The sequence below is a fragment of the Carcharhinus amblyrhynchos genome, chromosome 15, assembly GCF_965287045.1.
Source record: "Carcharhinus amblyrhynchos chromosome 15, sCarAmb.v2.hapA, whole genome shotgun sequence".
In the NCBI taxonomy this organism is placed as follows: domain Eukaryota; kingdom Metazoa; phylum Chordata; class Chondrichthyes; order Carcharhiniformes; family Carcharhinidae; genus Carcharhinus; species Carcharhinus amblyrhynchos.
In genome coordinates, this window is record NC_137338.1 from 32804931 (window position 1) to 32824810 (window position 19880).

The 19880-nt window shown below is 41.6% G+C and overlaps 1 protein-coding gene across 1 annotated transcript in view; it reads left to right on the forward strand.

Moving 5' to 3' along the window:
* Nucleotides 1–8338: 8338 nt before the first annotated feature.
* The window catches only part of LOC145352952 (kelch-like protein 13), a 55000-nt gene continuing 43458 nt past the window's right edge, over nt 8339–19880 (forward strand). Inside the window, exon 1 of the mRNA XM_080203262.1 lies at nt 8339–8417. The gene's annotated coding sequence lies outside the window, so the exon portion shown is untranslated. The remainder of the gene's footprint in view (nt 8418–19880) is intronic.

A 19880-nucleotide genomic window follows, 5' to 3' on the forward strand; every position in this document is an offset into this window, starting at 1 on the left:
ACTCCATCTGATCAAAGCATTTTGCAATATCCACCCACCGTCATTTCCTTCCTTGACCAATTCTCTATATTGTGTTTCAAAATCCACTTCAGCAAAGGATGTGCCAATCGCCCGTCACTACTTCCAGCAATTGGGACTGCCGATCAGCATCCGTCATTTTCATTATGAGCTTTGCTTACGTCTGCGTGACTTGCAATGTGAAAAACCTGAGATGGAAGTTCATTCAGGCCCCATAAACAGTGTTATTATTTACAGAATCTCCCAGCATTTTCAGTTGTCACACTTGCACAAGCAACTCACCATTTGAACTGAATAAATTTAAGGCCACTTACATCACTGGGAATAGCCCAAGTGCAAGAGGAGAGAGGAATGAAAAGACAACTGGAAGTGGAAGTGAGGAGGTATGATAGGAGAAATTGTGGAGTCAGACGAACTCTCCTACTATAGAGGAACAATTTTTATTTATTTTAACAAGGCAAAACCTTGATTTTTGTTGGCTACAACAATTGCTTAAGAATCATAGAATCTCTACAGTGCAGAAAGAATCCATTTGGCAGAGGGCTGAGTACAATCCCCACAATCCCACGCATTCTCCCCGCAATCCCACGCATTTACCCTACCAATCTCTCCAACACTAAAAGACAATTTAGCATGGTCAGTCAACCAAACCTGCACATCTTTGGAGTGTTGGAGGAAACCCATGCAGACATGGGGAAATGTGCAAACTCCACACAGACCTGAGGCCGGAACTGAACCCAGATCCCTGGCACTGTGAGACTGCGGTGGTAACCACTGTGTCCCCGTGCTGCCCTACATCCTAAACAGAAGAGGCAACATGGCATTTAATTTTACAAGTTAAATATTAGACCTTTTCTTTTAGGTGACTTCAGGCAGGACACCTGCAAAATGGCTCAACCCATCATTGGGTTGGACAACTATCAGTCCTATTTTGGGAACAAGATAGCAGCCCCTAAAACTGACCCATGTTACGCTCTGAGAACAGGTGCAAAGAGATACCCTGCTGAACCTATTGCTATTTTGTGGGTTTTTCAAGTGCTGTAGCAGCATGCTCTTTGCAGACGTCAGAAACCACAGCTTTATCATATCACTCAGACTGTGCTGGTAATTGCTGCACTCGGTTAGTTAGTTATCAGCCCATTTGTTGCATGACTTCAATCTTACAACGAAGGAGGCCCAGAAAAAAATTGAAGGTTTTTTTGTCCTGGAAATACAAATTCTTACTTTCGAAAATACCTACAGGGCATCACTGGTAAGCAGTTCTCTGAATTTGATTATTAAGCATGAAATTATATTCAAAGTAATTAGCCACGATATTGCTACATGCTGCTCATTGCTTTACGAATATTTTTAAAATGCATTTGATCTTACAATTGCACTGCGTTCCTGTAAATTAGAACTACAGGAATGTGTTCTGTCAAATAATAATTCTTTGTCCAAAAGATTGTTGAATAAATATAGAGTAAGTGGAACTAAAAATTCAAAAATTGAATTTTTTACATCCTCCTTAAAACAGAAATCAGAGATGATGCTAACCTATAAAAAGATGCATCTACCATATAGCTGAAAATCTCATCGGGAAGATCTTGATGACAGATCAATCCAACCTCGGAGTATTTTAACTGAGGTTTACACAATGCCTCTGGTATTTCCATCCTGTCTTTGAGTTCTTTGCAAATATGAAACATGCCTGTAACGCTACAGGATTTCAACTAGTTTCAGCATTTGAGTTGATGTTAAATTTTGCCGAAACATTTGACTTTAGTTCAAGTAAAAGAGATGGAACGCAACATTCAGAGTGGTAAGATATACCTGGGCAGCATGGTGACACAGTGGTTAGCACTGCTGTCTCACAGTGCCAGGAACCTGGGTTTAATTCCGGCCTCAGGTGACTGTCTGTGTGGAGTTTGCACATTCTCCTCATATCTGTGTGGGTATCCTCCAGGTGCTCCGGTTTCCTCCCATAGTCCAAAGATGTGCAGGTTAGGTTGATTGGCCACGCTAAATTGCCCCTTAGTGCTAGGGGGGCTAGTTAGGGTAAATTCATGGGGCTAGGGCCTGGGTAGGATTGTGGTTGGTGCAGACTCGATGGGCCAAATGGCTTCCTTCTGCACTGTAAGGATTCTATGATTCTATCTGTGCGCTAACAAGGCAATGGGAGACATTTAATGGTGGTGATGTGGATCTCACCTCAGGCAGAAAAGCAGCAAGAACCCTGCATTGCATCATTTCAGAAAGGCCCACTGTCTAGCACAGAGCAGCCTTCCCCGTGATCCAGAATTCCATGGGCAGTAGTCCTACCTGCTAAGAGCTGTGGCAGCTTTTAACTGCTTGGTACTTCCACTAAGGAGCAGGTGGCTGCTGCAGGTAGTCTACCTCCTGAGGCCTAGGATTTCTGCTAGATCCAGGCACAGGTAAGTGATGACTGGAGGAAGGATTCACGGAGAGGAGGAGGGTCAGAAGCCAGGGAAGGGGGTAGCTCAAGGCTACCAATCCAGGTGCATCAATCAGGCACTTTGAATGAAAGATTCAAACCCCTCACCACTATTCTGGAATTTCACAGGTGAATGCACCAAGATGTGCTTTTTGGGTTTCCATTTAGAAAACTTCTTCACCCAGCACTGGGTGCATACCAGCAGTGGTAGCTGGGTCGAAAACCTGGAATTCCCTATCTAACTGCATTGTGGGTGTACCTACACCACTTGAACTGCAGCAGTTCAAGAAAGAAGCTCACCACAATCTTCTCAAGCGCAATTAGGGATGGACAATAAATGCTGGCCTCGCCCGTGATGCCCACCTCTCATGAATAAATTTTAAAAATGATATCCTCTAAGTAGGTATTTTGTGGGGTGTATTTTAAAAAGGTGGACATTGTCTAAAATCTTAGACTCTATTCAAAAACTCATTAAAGGCAAAGTCTCTGTTCAAAGGACGTAACAAAATTTATTTAACACACAAAAATCAAACAGGGCAAACAATACATAAATGTATGGCCATTCGGAGGTCTCCAAAGGGTTAAACAGCTCAGGTTCCGAGCTGTAAAACCTCTCCAAAGATCTAGGACAATCAGCCAAAACACAGAACAATTAGACCTTTTGTTATCTAAGAGATACCTCTCCATTAGCTTAAATTCAATTTCATTTTCACATGTCAGTCATCTTTGGCAAAGCATCTCAGCCTATTGCAATCTACCACTCAGTACAATGATATCTCATTAGTCCATTCAATCCAGACATCCTTCCATTTTGGCTAAACCCATTTCCTGGTTGCGATGGAATTATGGAAGATTTCCATAGATTGACCATTTCCACAAGCATATTGCCAAGACAGAAAGATATGTGATTTCTGGGCCCTAGAAATGCATTATCGTATATCTGCACAATGTTGTAAAGCCACAATATTTGCCCAAAATCTTGAAACCTTTTAATACTCACTTTTGCTAACCAATGAATTCCCGGTTTATAGTTCAAACCTTCTGACCATACCATTACACTTTGCAGCATTTGTTCTTTTTGACTGAGCCAAACAATACATTTTATATATTAAATAGATTCAATACTTTGATACATATACTTTAAAATCATATTCATTTGTTTTAATAGTTATTTCATTCACATATGAGCAAACTGTCCATATTAACTTGTTATAAAGCATCATTTAACCCCTTGTCACCATCCTGTCTCCTAAAAAGACTACATCTGTTTGTGAATCTCACTAGCTGATTTAAAATTCCCTTCTACAAGGTATTAATTGCCCACTTACAGACCTCAATTGGCAGTGGGTGACAAGGCAGACCATGGGCCTTCCTGCTATGGACTTCACAGGGGCAGTGGTGAGAAAGCAAAAAGGTCCCCACCTAAATGTTCTTGCATGATTAAATGCCCCTCCCAACACAAATCCTACCATGGCAGAAGGCATTAACTTCCTTCCAAAGTTTCACTTCTGCACATTTCTGTGTACATATACATACACATCATGCAATATTTCACTGATGACAGCCGGAATTCTCCAATGTTGTTCACCCTGCCTCCACTGCCAGTGAGAATGGGGAATTTGGTACTCAGCCAAAACTGCATTTGCAGCATCGGGGCTGGAGAATCGCAGCTGTGGACAAAGTTAGAGAATTCAAATCAAAGAGGCTCTCTGTAGTTGGAACTGTGGTTACGGATGAGTGAAAAGGGTTATGCTCTGATGGGATGGTTCAAGACTTCAGTCTAAGACCCACACAGACAAGCACAACTGCCCTGCAATGATAGCCAGGCTGCCATAAGATGCATTATAGAGCACAACACCTGTATCCTCAGCAATGTTTCTGCTACCTGGGCCCCCTGGAGGAGCCCTGCAGTGCTCAGCTGAATGGGAATCAAGATTAGTGGCAGCATCTGGCGCAATCTGACTATTATGAGGGAACAGTCCTTGCCAACAATAATCAGCTAAGAAGCATGAGCATGAGAAAGAAAAGGAGGAGGGGAACGATGTGTAAAGTAAAGTTTATTAGTCACAAGTAGGTTTACATTCACAGTGCAATGAAGTTACTGTGAAAATCCTCTAGTTGGGTACACTGAGGGTAAATTTAGCACGGCCAATGCACCTAGCCAGTACGTCTTTGGACTGTGGGAGGAAACTGGAGCACCCAGAGGAAAGCCATGCAAATGGCAAGTGGAAGAATAGGAAGTGGAGAGAACAACATAGGCACCTGCTTTCTAACTTGGGACGTAGGAATCACAATTCCCGAGTAAGAGCTGCAATCACAGCAAGTCCCCATTCTCCCACAGTCCATATCCTTTCCTGTCAATAATCATTATATTTCTCCCCTTTTCAACAACACTAAAATAAAACTGCATAGCCCAATCTTAGTTTATAAATTCAATTATTACATTCTGTGTGCAAAAATAAGTTAATTACCCTGGTGCATTCCCTTAGTATTTACTCAGTGTGTGCCTTTGCATGTCCTGGTGCTCCTGTGTCACCAGTAGCTGCAGTAAAGCTATGGAAGGCTGCTGACTTTCAATGATATGGTCTGCACATGATTTTGCAGACAATCCCAAGTGGGCCTAGGCAGCCTGGCTTCAGGCTGTGCCAACTTGGCCCAGGCAGAAGCTGATAGACAATAGCAAATTGTTGTCTATCGATAGACAACAGCAGCACGGTGATTCCGCGGTTGGCATTGCTGTCTCACAGTGCCAGGGACCCAGGTTTGATTCCCAGCTTGGATCACTGTCTGTGTGGACTTTGCATGTTCTCCCCGTGTCTGCGTGGGTTTCCTCCGGGTGCTCCTACAGTCCAAAAGATGTTCTGGTTAGATATTAAATTCTACCTCAGTGTACCCAAACAGGCGCTGGATTTTCAGTTGAGTAACTTCATTGCAGTGTTAATGTAAGCCTACTTTGTAACACTAATAAATAAGCTTTAAAACTTTAAACTTAAAGACACTGACATAGTGGCAGAGGTAAGAGCTGGAATGTTATCACCCTAATGATTCGTGCTCTGTAATGCCACCACTGCCCCGTGGGAGTAATGTTCCTGCATTCTGACTAAACTATTGGAGAATGGATTGATGGATTGTTGCAAAGTCCTGTAAGCTCCTTTGGACATTGGTGTCCAGAATGATAAGGACAGTGATCTAAGCTTTTCAGGCAGTAGCTGGAGCTTTCACTGCAGTATCCAGACCTTGGCTAAGAGCGCTTATGCTGCAATTGGAAATAATGCAACGTGACATTGGCCATTAAACAATGCAATTGGTTGCACAGGTCTAAACTGGAAAGGATGGCTCCAAGCTCTGCACAACACCCTGTGCCACGGACACCTCCATATTACTTGCCATAGGGTGCATGTGCTCTGTGGCAGGCTGTCTCTTACACCAAGCATTTTGTTGTACACAGGCCTTTTTCTCTGTCACATTGAAGTGCTCAACCAAATTCTTGTGTGACCTCACCTTCTGCCAGGACACCTGCGCTATCCTTTCCCTCACTCCGGCTCCCATACATGTGTGCTTGGTGTTACACCAAAGGCAGATTCCTCCGCTACCCTCGTCACTGAAATACACGCAGTGTCAGTATCTAAAATGACATACATGACAATCTGACGTCGAGCAACAAAGTCTCTTCATTTTCATTGTTTTCATCCTGTCCCTCCACTGACTGCCCAAGTTCTTGGGAATCTAAAATAAGGAACAGACAATGGTTGGGTTGTGGCCAGAGCAGAGGAGGAAGTAAGTACACCATCAGCAGCTCCAGTTGAAAGAGACAATTGTTTCTACCCACTGGCAAGGTCTTCCAGTCCCACCAAAGGCAACCCTCCCAATAAAAGTCTCCAGTGGCATGACTGGTGAGCAAAGTAAATTGTCATTGACTTCAGTGGGACTGCCAGTGGCCATTAACAAGCTACCTCTGCCGCTAGAGAACACACCATGGGGGTGCCAGAAAACCCCAGCTTTGGAGTTGAGGTAAAAATGGGATGAGTGGAGGAGCATTAGATACCTTCAGAACTTCAGCATCAACCATTTCAGTGGCACACCTAACTAGAACCTCAGTGACACCTCAGTGATGGTCAACACTGTCTCCTCTAAAACAGGTATGTACAGTGTCTTAATTTTGCTGCTGCTGGCTGTTATTTGCTACTTTCCCCTGTAAGAGAGACAGAGAGATGTCAATGAGTGTCCTGCAATTTGGCTAATATGGTTGAATAGTTACAGACATGTGAAAGGTATGAGGTTGGAGGTGTAATGTTTGCAGCAATGTTACGTGTATTAGAGTGAGGTAAAGCATGTGAATGTTAGGGCCAAGTCCTTGTTGATGGGTAATGGGGTGTAATGAATTAATCGATGAAGGAGGCCAGTGGTGAGGTTGGTAGGATAAGCCATCTGAAGATTAACTCACTTATCTTGTCAACTCATGTTAGATCATTAAACTTCTTTCTGCACTGCCTCCAGGTTCTTGGACCAACAGTCCAGGTACTCACCTCCACCGATACTGCCTTCCATATTGTTGTATTGGGTAGACCTCCTAGCCCTTGCAGACACAGGACATCTCTCTTGCTTTCCACTAAACTTGAGCGCAGGGTTTGAAAACCTTGGTGACGCTGTCCCTCTCTCTCTCATGTTTAACAAATTTTCATGCTTTTCGAGGAGAGATTCACTTGTGAAATGACTCCCAGCCACTTCCTGCAGCCAACATGGAGCTCCCTCTGCCTTTGAGTTTCTTTGGCTACTCGGAATATTGGACCACCTCCTGATATAAGTGGCTAATGAAAAGCACGGTTAGCGCTGGCTGAAAGCAGCAATCATGCAAATCAGTAATCATGCAAATCAGCAGGCAGCACTCATTCACTGTGCTTCCTGCAATTAAACAAACAGACGTGGGTTAAGAGTGCACCACGTCCATTTGTGGTCCCTATCCACTTAACCTCCATTTAGTTTAATTCCTGGCAGCCTGGGGAGCTTTGTAATAAGCCATTGGGATTGAACTTTATCTGCACTCATGAATATTCAGATTTCATGTTTTTTATATATAAAACAAGTTCCGAATATCATCCTCTGATAAACTTCCCCACAAAGTAAATTATTCTGAAATTTCTCATTTGGTGTTTATCAACTGGGAGCAGAAATCACAAATGAAAGGGCGAACAATGGGATTTTTAAAAATCTCCCAGTATTTCTCTGATACTGCATTTTGAAAATTTCTTACTAAGTGAGAAATGTATTTTCATCTGATAAATCTGTCTCATATTAGAAAACCATTGTTCTTTTTCACCAAGTCACATGAACAACCTTTCATCTTCCTTGGCTGGCCGTAGAAACAATTTAAAAAATGCCGCAGCTTAATTCACCGAGTTGTGAGCATTAATCCAGCACTAACAAGGGATTACTTGGCCTTTCTATTTTTCTTTGAAGACCAAAGGATCTGTAAAAACAGTGCCTTGAGTCCAGATAGCTGTACATTATGTAATAAGATGGTTAGAGCTTCACTCAAAGTGTGACAGAAGTAATCAGGAACTGGAAACATGAACTTGCATTTATCAATGCCTTATCATTGTACCCTGTTCACCCTAATAACATGCTCACTGTGCGATGATTTTTATTTAATCTTGCAACGCGATCACTGTTACCCGGATGGAATTTACCATCTAGTTGACAATTGTTACTCACAACTAGCCTTCTGGGATTGATTGTGTTTCTGCGCTCCATTATCCCCAGGGCTCCCAATTTTAGTCCAGCTGTTACACTTGTGCCTTGTCAACAAAACAGAAAAACACTGGCTCAGAAATAACTTTGATTCAGAAAGGCCCTAGTGCCTACTCAGGAGTGGGAAGGCAACCCTCCACCCTGGAATGTTGCTTCCCGTGGAGCATTAAGACAGAGGCCAAAAATACCTACTAATTCAGTCTCCATCTGTGGACAGGTAACATTTTTGTTGCAGTATTTTCAGAATGTTAATCTGACTTTAATCTCATGTTAGTGCTTAGCTTCTAAAGCTGCCAGATCTGACATGCTATTGTCTTTTTTAGATGTGGCAATGATCTAGACTGAGAGCTGCAATTTGCACAGTTGTTGTGCTCCAGAAATCACTGGTATAAACAAAGTTTCTACACTATACGAGTGGTTTGGAGCGGGGATTGATATAGCACAAATAGGGATTGCTGTTTTTGGGACCTTTCTGTGGGTAAATTGGCTGTGACATTTGCCTACAAAATAGCAGTGGATGCACTTTGAAAATAATTAGTTAGCTTTTTAAAAATTCATTTGTGGGACATCAGCATTGCTGGCTGGCCAGCTGGATTGCCCATCCCTAGTTGCCTGAGGGCCTTGGGGAGTCAACCACATTGCTTGGTTCTGGAGTCACATGTAGGCCAGATCAGGTAAAGACAACAAATTTCCTTCCCTAAAGGACATTAGTGAACCAGATGGGTTTTTTTCTACAATCAACAATGGTTTCATGGTCATCAGTAGATTCTTAATTCCAGATTTTTTTTGATTGAATTTAAATTCCACCATCGTGCTGTGGTGGGATTTGAACCCAGATTGCCAGAAATTAGCTGCTGAGTTTCTAGATTAAATCATCTAGCAATAATACCACTAGGCCATCGCTGCCCTTTACTTTACCTTAGAAAATGAAAGGCAAATTCTTGTTTGTACTTCAGCCATTACACTCAAGGAAAGAGCATATAACTGTTCAAAGATGAGTGGCAGGTCAGATGATTGGTCAGAGTATAAAGAACAGGAGAGAAGAACTAAAAGGTTAATCAAGAGAAAGAAATTAGAGCATTGGAAGAAGTTAGCTAGAAATGTTAAATGGATAGCAAGTTTCTACAGGTATTTAAATAGGAAAAGAGTAGATAAAGTGAGTGTTTGTCCTCTAGAGAGTGAGAGGGGAATTAATAATAATTAATAAGATGATGAGAACAAGTATTTTGCTCTGTCTTTAATATCAAATATATAGAAAACATTCCAATAATCAATGTAAATCAGGAGTTGGAGGAGAGGAACTTGGTGAAATTATAATCAGTACGAAAGTGGCGCTGAGCAAACTGATGGAGCTGTGGGCTAACAGGTCCTGATGGACTTCATCTTAAAAGAGATGGTTAATGAGGTAGCAGATGGATTGATGTTAATTTTCCAAGTTTCCTTACATTCTGTAAAGATTCCATCAGGCTGGAATATAGTAAGTACAACCCCTCCCACCCCAAGAAGGGAGGGAGGCACAACACAGGAAACTATAGGCCAATAAGCTTGATTTCTATTATTTGGAAGGTGTTAGAATTGATCATTGAAGAGGTTATAGCTGGCCACTTAGAAAAATTCAAGGTAATCGGGGCGAGTCAACATGGTTTTATGAAAGGGAAATCATGCTTAACTAATTTACTTGATTTCTTTGAAGAAGTAACATGTATTGCTGGTAGTGGAGAGCCTGTACTTGGATTTATAGAGAACCTTTGATATGGTGGCACATAAAGGTTATTGCGGTAAATAAAAGCTCATGGTGCATTTGGGACGCTGGGACTAATTCTGGGGATTGTGGTGTTATCTAATAGGTTCTGTTGATAAATGTTAAATACACAGTAGATTAAGGTTATAGAGTGAACTTATGTTGGGTATTGAATATTTGATGTATATATAAAGAAGAGTCAGTCAGCACTAGGTGTCTAGTGTTAGAGTGGAAAATGTAGTGAACAAACAGTCTCTACCAAAGCATCTTGGTCTCAGTGTCTTTGTCACAACCAGACTTGGGAATTCTCTGACATCGCTGACAGGGAATGGCTGCCTGAAAATGAAGATTGGAGAGTAAGATTTACTTTCAGACAGAAGGTTAGAATTGGAGGTAATTTTTTTGAGGAAAGACTGTAATTGGAGACTCTTTGAAGAAAGATGACTGAAACCAGGTATAAGGTGGCAGGAGACGATTTCCACCAGTGTTTTGTGAAACTGAATTTTATGATCAATGGATAGACACGGGTTATGTCTCTACCAAACAGAAAGTGAAGGATTGCTCTGGCACTTTCACTTCCTGCCAGGCGCAAGATCCGCTGAAAAGTGTTCTTGGAACATGACACTCAAGATCTGGTCAATGGTTGAGGATTGGACATACTCTGAAAATTCATGGATGCTATTTGGATGAAAGATTACTTATTGAATGCCTATGGGGCTTGGTCTCATTTTCATAAATTTAGGAAAATGTATGATTTTTCTATTCAAGAGTACATCAAGGAGTTTAACTGACGATGTATGGGATTGCAACAATTCTACTTGGAAATTCCTAAATTATTGGACTATGCTAGAATATCAAACATGAATAGGTTGTTGGTTTTAACCAAAGTTAAATTCAAAGAGAAAGAATGCCTTTGGATCAGATGTCTGAGGTGTACTTTGCCTGTATGACACACAAAAAATAATACTTTTCACTGTATACCAATACATGTGACAATAATGAATCAAATCAAATCAAAAAGGTGAAGTGGACATTACTGACCAACCAGAAGGAATTGCATTAGTCACCAGAAGCTTTAGACCAGTAATCAGTACCCTAGTTGCAGATTTGTTTAGGTGTGCAGTTTTAGACAGTAGGTATACAACTACAGTATGTGGAGAGTGGACTGGCTAAAACTTTACATGGATTCTTTAAGTAAGGAAGACCAAAGGAAAGAAAAAGAATAGGATGGTTCAACTCATTTCAGATCCGGTGATGGCAACACATTGACGTCACTGAAAAGAATAGTACTTCTATGAAAATAGCTTGAGTAAATCATATTATCATAACCGATATGGCATCAGGAGAAATACCTTTACTGTGAAGTAAGTCTTCAAAGAAAAAGGCCCAAATGAAATTGGATATGGAGTATGAAAAAGCAATTTGTTCACAACTGACACAGTTAGAAGATTATTGTATTCCTTTAAGACCTATCATCTCTAGACAGAATGTTAAACATGTATTGATGGCAATTGGGAAATGGATCTAAAGGAGAAGAAACAAATTATTACCAAACTTCATTGACAATTTGCCGCATCCCTTTGGTCTCAGGTTGAAGATTCTGTTAAAGGATGCAGGGCTTGTTGAGAACATCAGTAAAAAAAGCAATATTTGTATAAAGTACAGGAGAACGTCATCGTGACTGGTCTTCCATTGGTGACAGACTTTAATGAAACTATAACGCTGGACCTCAAAGCATGGAATGAAGAAAAATATTCTTCTTTTACATTAAAGTTAAAAAATTAAAGTTAAAGTTTATTTATTAGTCACAAGTAAGGCTTACATTATTAACATTGCAATGATGTTACTGTGAAATTCCCCTTTTTACATTTTGCAGATGTAGTGACTAGATTTAATTTGTCAATGGTAACTTCTAGTAAAGAAGAAATATTATGGGTAATAAGACAGATTAGAATGGGGCTGGGAGCAACAACTGAATTCTCAATAAACAATGGAGGAGAATTTGCCAATGATGAATTCGGGGGGATGCATGAAAATCTGAATATTATAGCAATGCACACAGCAACAGAAAGTCCTTTTAGCAATGGAATATGTCAGAGAAATCGTGATTGACGAAATGCTCTAAAAATATTTAGCTGACCAACCGAATTGTAAATAGACAACTGCTCCAGCATGGGCAGTAAAAGCAAAAAATGCACTCCGAATGGTTGAGGGCCGCAGCCCCATCAATTAGTTTGTGGCAGGAACCTGAAGATACCTTCAATAATGTGGGACCATTCCCTGGCTTTGGAGGGGAAACAATTAGTTCAATTTTTGCTGAATATGTGAAGGGCATGCATGAAGGGAGGAGGGTGATTATTCAGGCAGAGGTTCAGAAAGAATCAGAAGAACTTTGAGGTGTTGAATCAGGACATCAGAAATGGAGATAGAAGGCAGGATTTACTGTATAACTCGCCGTGTGTTTCATGGCAGCACGAGGTAGCCCGCCATTGGACAGCAGCCATTGTCAATGGGGTTTTCTGCTGAAAGCACCCCTTGCCACTGTGAAACCTGTAGCAGGAGTGTGTCATCAGCAGGGCCAGAAGATCCTGCTGATATAAACAGCCATAGAATTGAAATTATAAATGCTGAACAAATGTGTTTGCATGCTAAATCCTGAAACCTTACTGCTTGTTGTAACTACAGATGATTTGGACTTAAATGTGGGAAGCATGATTGGGGAAATTTGCATATGACACAAAAATTGGCAGTGTAGTTTATAGTGAAGAGGATAGCTGTTATCTCCAGAATGATTTCAATGGTTTTATTGAGTGGGAGAAAAGTGGCAAATAGAATTCAATCTGGAGAACAGCGAGATAATACATTCGGGGAGAGCAAACAAAGCTTGAAATAGACAGTAAATGGGAGGATACTGAGAGGGGTAGAAGAAGTGCGAGATCTTGGAATGAATATTCACAGATTCTTGAAGATGGCAGAACAGTTGGATAAGGTGATAAAGAAATGCTTCACATACGGAATGCTTTCCTTTATTGGATGAGATATTGCATACAAAAGCAGGAATGTAATGCTAGAAATGTATAAAACGCTGGTTAGGCTACAACTAGAATTCTGACATTATAGGAAAGACATCTTTGCTCTGGAGAGAGTACGGAGGAGATTTGCAAGAATGCTGCCAGGGCTTGAAAATTGCACCATGAGAACAGATTACAAAGGCTAGGGTTGTTTTCTTTTAACAGAGGAGGCTGAGAGACTGATGTAATTAAGACGTATAAAATTGAGGGGCTGATCTGTTTTGCCTTGCTGTGGGTCAAATAACAGGGGGGTATAGATTTATGGTGATTGGTGGGATAAGAGGGGACACAAGAAAACACTTTTCCATCCGGAGGGTGATGGGCATTTGGAATTCACTGCCTAACATGGTGGTTGGGGCTGAAATGCCCAGCTCATTTAAAGTGTACCAGGATCTGCATCTAAAGTGCTGTAACCTACAATTTATGGACCAAGTACTGGAAAGTGGGATTAAAATAAGTAGCTAGTTTCATTTTTTCTCTTTTTTTGGCCAGTGTAGATATGGTGGGTTGAAAGGCTTCTTCATATGCTGTAACTTTTCTAAATTCAACATATTAGCCTAGATTGAAGATTGACTGGCTGGCTGGCAGAAAACTGACAGTATGTATAAATAAGCTTTTGTCTGATTAGCAGGATGGCAAGTCGAGTCCCTCAGGGGTCTGTGCTGTGGCCTCAACTCTTTACAATTTACATCAATGACTTAGATGAGGGGAGCAAAGGCATGGTAGCTAAATTTGCAGATGACACAAAGGTAGGTAGAAAAGTATGTTGTGAAGAAGACATAAGGAATTTGCAGTTGGATATTGATAGGCTTGAGTGGGGAAAAAATCAGGCAGCTGGAATATAATGGGGAAAACATGAAGTTATTCACTTAAGTGGGAAGACTAAAAAAGCAGAGCATTACTTAAACGGAAAATGACTGCAGAATTCTGAGGTACAGAGGGACCTAGGTGTTCTTGTGCATGAGTCACAAAAAGTTAGAATGCAGATGCAGCCTGTGATCAAGAAGGCTAATGGAATGCTATCCTTTATTGCAAGAGGAATTGAACATAAAAATAAGGATGTTATGCTTCAATGATACAGGACTGCATCTCGAATACTGTGTGCAGCTTTGGGCTCCTTATTTAAGAAAGAATGTAAGTGTGTTGGCGGCAGTTCAAAGAGGAGGTTTACTATGAGTGGGTTATCTTATGAAGAAAGTTTGGACAAGCTGGGCTTGTTTCCACTAGTGTTTAAAAGAGTGAGAGGCGACTTGATTGAAGTATGTAGGATCCTGAAAGGACTTGATAATGTGGAACTAGGGGCCGATGTTTGAAAATTAGTGTTCGCTCTTAGAGGACAAAGAGGAGGAGAATTTTTTTCTCTCAGCAAATTATATGATTTTGGAACCCTCTGCCTCAGAAGGCGGTGAAGGCAGGGCCACTGAATATTTTTAAGGCAGGGTTTAGATAGACTCTTGTCAGGCAAGGGAATTGAAGGTTATCGGGGCGTAGATGGGAACATGAAACTTTACGATCTTATTAAATGGCAAAGCAGGTTCAAGGGGCTGAATAGCCAACTTCTGCATGTTCATATTTATATTACCTTCCCATATTCTGGGTAAACTTAATTGTATTTTTACAAACAGCCATGCCCTCAAAAACAGAAAAAAGTTGTTGCTGTATGTTTTTGGAGCCACTAAGCCATTATAACTCCCCATGTGTGATATATTTTATCAACTGCAGATTTAACAACTTGGAAACAACAGATTGTCTAGAGTTCATTTGAAGTATAATGCCTTCCAATTGCAGTCATTTGGCATTTAAGTCAAATGAGCCTTAAATCAGTGTGAAGTTCTGACATGTTTACATCACCAAGAGGAGATTATGAATGCAATCAATAAGTTGGTAATGTGATCATTTGAAGAAGACAGGAAGGATAATTGCTAAATTAAAATACATAAAAATGAAAACAGAAACAAAATGACAGAAACTAAAAATTGCCACATACATTTAAAGAAATCACTACTGGGTTTCAAAAACATAGAATATCAAATATTATCATTTGCAATCTTCATTTGACTTTCTAATTAATTAGTAGAAAACATAAAGTATTTTTAAACTGCTGATGGCAGTTGTAAATGTGCACATGTGAAGATGGAAAAGATTGCTCAACGAGGGGCCCAGAACTGAGTGACCACACCAAACCACATCCTCTTGTTTCTTCATACTTTAGACTTACTGAAAGTAACTTGCTGAAGGCAGAGAGTATTCAGATTGAAAAATGAACTCTTATGACTTTTTTTTATCAAGTGTGTACTGCCATCATTTAATATTAACACACAACCAAAAGTTCTTTTCATGGACTTGAAGACGTTTAGGTACACTGTCCAGTAAAATATTTTGCACACAGTTTGTGGCTCAGTTGGTAGCCATCCAAAAACTGAGCGTTGAGCGGAATTCTCCCAAAAGCCAATTGTCATAGCAGTGACAATGCCGGTCTATTCGGTGCATTCCACACTACAATCCTCCCATATTTGGTGCACTGACCGAGCATCCACATGATGGAGTTGTCAGGAGTTTGACTTGCCCAAACTGGCTGCAGCTGTGCACCATTAACAAGGGGCAGATGCATTTAAATGCTCTGCCTGCACTCATAGCCAGCCACACTAGGAGGGTGGAGTCACATAGACCAGCCCCACACTTCACGGAGGGAAATTTAGGATAGCTGCTGGATGTTGTGGAGGAGAGGTGGGCCATCACGTACCCTCGAGAAGATATACAACCTAGTACGCCAATGCTGTCTGGGATGCAGTGTCTGCAACAGTCAGTACATACCTTCTGAAACTGAGGACTAACGTCCAAAGCCAAAAGAAAATGAACATTTTCATTCGGGCTGCAAATGTGAGCATCCATCCGTCTCATTTTGGCAACAGTCCAGTTCCTTAGCAAAACTGCATCTTTACAACTCCCTTGTCCTGTCCAGCTTCTCCTGGCAAAGTTGAGAACTGTTCATTCCTCAATGATTTGTCTCCAACTGCTGTGCCTTCCAGTTAAAACTAGGAACAAAAGAAGGCTGTTTTTATTTTACAAGACCCCCAGTTGCTAAGCAACACCAATATGCTTATGCCTTTTAATGCTTATGCTTTCTAAATGCCTAGACCTCTAAGAACAATGGAAACATGGTTGCAACTTAACCAACCTGCACAAACAAATACCTTTGTTGGACTATAAGTCCCTTCTAGTACAGAAACACTAAATTAAACCCATTTAAAACTATATCTTATTTCTAATATTATCAATACAAATATAAATCCCTTAAAACTACTTTGGTTTTGCTAACAATTGATGGTAATCTTCCAAGAATCCTTAAATTCTGGAAAAATTCTAGAGGATTAGAAATCTGTCAATGTAATATCTTTATCCAACAAAGGAATGAGACTAAAAATGGGTAACTATAGGCCAGGTAGCTTAACATCTGTCATTGGGAGTCCGTTACAAAGGATGTAATAGCAAAGCATTTAGAAATGCATAATATTTCTATTATTAGAGTCAGCGTGGCTTCATGAAGGCAAAATCATGCCCAACAAATTGATTAGAATTCTTTGGGGATGGTAACAGGCAGGATCCATAAAGGAGAACCAGTAGATGTAATATACTTGGACTTTCAAAAACTGTTCAATAAGGCATGCATTAAAGGCTATTCCATTGGATAAGAGCCCCTGGTTTTGGGGGATAGTATATTGGTATGAATAGAAGATTGGTTCACTGATAGAAAAGAGATACCAAAATTTTACCGCCTTGCCCACATGAGTTTCATAAGATCCCGCCTGAGGCCAACAGAGGCCTTGCTCACCCAAATTCTGGGGTGGGTATGCCGGTAAAACTCCAGCCAGAGAGTTAAGACTAGAAAGGTATTTTCAGGATGGCAACCTGTAACTAGTGGAGTGCCACAGGGATCACTGTTGGGACCACAATTATTTACAATCCAAATTAATGACTTGAATGAGGGAAGTAAATATACTGTTGCCAAGTTTGTGGATGACACACAATTGGGTGGGAATTGCCCATCACCAATTCCCTGTCACTATAGAACTTGGCAAATGAACCTGATAGAAGCATGCAGGTGACTGATTTTCACATGGGGAACAACAAACTTCCGCTGGCATCATTCAAGGGATTGTCAGAGCACACAAGTTTCTCCAATCCATCAAGGTGGCAATCTGCAGAGGTCTACATGATTAATTTTTAGCTTCAGCTTTTATTTATTGTGAGTTTAGGGTCAGATTTTTTTTGGATCTGCTTCAGTAGTACTGCATTGTTATGTCGGAAGTATAGTGGAAACCCCGTTTACCACAATTGAGCCAATTTAGTTATGTCAGATAGAAATACTATCTGGAAATCCCCTCTATTGCACCAAGAACTAGCAAGCAGCAACACATTAGAGGGCTGTGATAACACCTATTGAGGTAATTCCTTAATATTGAGCTAGAATCGTTCTTTTGTGAGAGTGGGCAAAAGAAGAGATGGTAGACCAGGGATTGGACAAGGCAGCATGATATTGGAGGTCTTGGGTAACAATATGTTGAAATGATAAGAGATAATTGCGATAAGTTCAAAATATTTGTCAGCATGGCCTTCTTACATGAAAAATTTTCATTAAAACAGCATCTGTAGCACAAGGTATCAGAACAGAAATCAGCACACAGCTGAATAAATTATGTAGATGGGGATTAGCATCCCATCAGCGGGCCCGGGGCTGAAGCTTCCTGGTCTGCTAACCCCTTCCCCCCAGCCCGGCCATGAATGTTGCACTCCAACATGGTTTACAATAGCTCCCCACTTATGGGGAGCTGACGGTCTGTCCCCGCTGGAGTAAAGGGGGGCTATGTAGGCACCCCAAGATGTCGGGCGCAAGGGGGTGCCCCCTGGGCATTGCCAGCTTGGCAGTGCCAGGCTGGGCCCTCTGGACACAGCCCAAGGGACAAATTGGCACTGCCCAGGGGGCATCTTGGCACTGCCCACAGGGCATCAGGCAGTGCCAAGGGGCAAGAGTAGAGGTGGTGGGTCCTAATTGGGGTCAGGGCCTTGGTGGAGTGGAAACCAGTGGGGGTGGGTGGTTCTGCTGCCACTCTCCATTCTGACAGAAGAGGGAGGCCAGCGAATGGGTCTGGCCATGGGGGCAGGGGAGGGTGGTCAGCCTCCTTGGTTGGGAGGGATGTTTGGGACTGATGGGGGGTGTTGGAACTGCTGGGAATGTTAGAGATTGAAGTGGGCTGGGATGGGGAGGGGGTTCGAGGGTGGCCTGTGCACATCTGGTGGGCCAGCGATCTGAGTTTGGGGGGATTGGTGATGCGAAGGTCACAGGGCTGGCCAGCGATTGGGAGACCGGCAGTATGGGCCGACTGTACATGTTCTGATCTCAGGCTGACAGATCGGCGCATGCACAATGGCCCACTCAGTGCTACACTGCCGGCCTCTTCAGCAGGAATTGGCCCTGTCCCCAGGTTTTTAATGATATTCATGCTCGTGCATTCTGCAGTGTACAGAGTGTGGGAGATTCATTTTGAAACTCCCACTAAAGAAACCAATGGATTTACTCCCGTTTTATGTGAATTCAACACTTAGAATTTTTTGGGGAGAATCCCACCCATGATGTTTCAAATGGTAATTCAAATATTTTTTAAAGGTTGTAAGGTTCCCAATTTCCACTATCTTTCTATGTAGTGTATTCCAGAAAATGAAAAATATTTTCTCAAATCCCCTCTGAATCTCCTGCCCCTTACCCTCAAACTGTGTCCCCTTGTGACTGATAGCTCAACCATGGGGACTAGCTGCTTCCTACTTCCCTTGTCTATACCCCTCAATCTTTTATACTTCACTCCTTTCCCCCCTCAGCCTTCTCTGCTCTAAAGAAAATAGTCTAAGACCATCCAGTCTCTCCTTATAGCTCAAAAGCTCCACACCAGGCAACATCCTGTACACCCCCGCTAGTGCAACCACATCCTTCCTACAATGAGGTGACCAGGACTGCACACACTGGAGTAGAAAATTGCAGTGGAAACATCCCAAGCCACTCAATGTGGCTACCAGAAAGGAATCGGGAGGAAGGGGATTGAAAAATATAATTAAATAGCCTTTTATAGATCGAGAGAGATATACAAGGAGGAGAGATTTAATCAGACAATTCCAGAGTGTAAGCATCAAGTGACTGAAGACTCCACCACCAAGAATGGAAGTGAGAATGAGTGAGTGTATGCCAGAATCAAAATAGTAAACAGTGTGAGCTGGGAAATACAACAGAAACAGATAAGAGTAAAACTGTGTACTGGAACTTGACAGAGTCAGGAATGACAGGTTGTATAGGGTTACTTATCCTTCTGATGATACAGAAGTCACAGAAGGAAACAAGACAAGCTATTTTTCATCTTTTAAGCAGATGGTTAACTTGCACTTGAAAGAAGGTAAATTCCAACAAATCTGTGGAAACATCTCAACCAGAACTGATTGCCCTCCCACCTGACTCCCTTCTTGAACCAAGCCAGTGACTCCCCACACCTGACTACCCTGTCCACCTGACCAACTGCTCCCTACATTCAAGTACCCACTGCCTGATTACCTATTCACCCAGTTGGAAAGCAAATATCAATACCAAGAATGCATAAATATTCTAGACATCTCCAAAGCCTCTAGGTGTACATTATCCTCTTTGTACTTAATATAATCCATTCTACCTCTTACTACACACTTGCTATTTAAATACTGGTAGAGGCATGTTTCGGTTACTTTTTATGTTGGCTGCCATTCTGTGCTCATACTCTCTTTGCCGGTCTTATTTGCCTTTTCATCCTATTGTACTTGATCTGATTTTCAGTTGGAGAATTCACCTGAC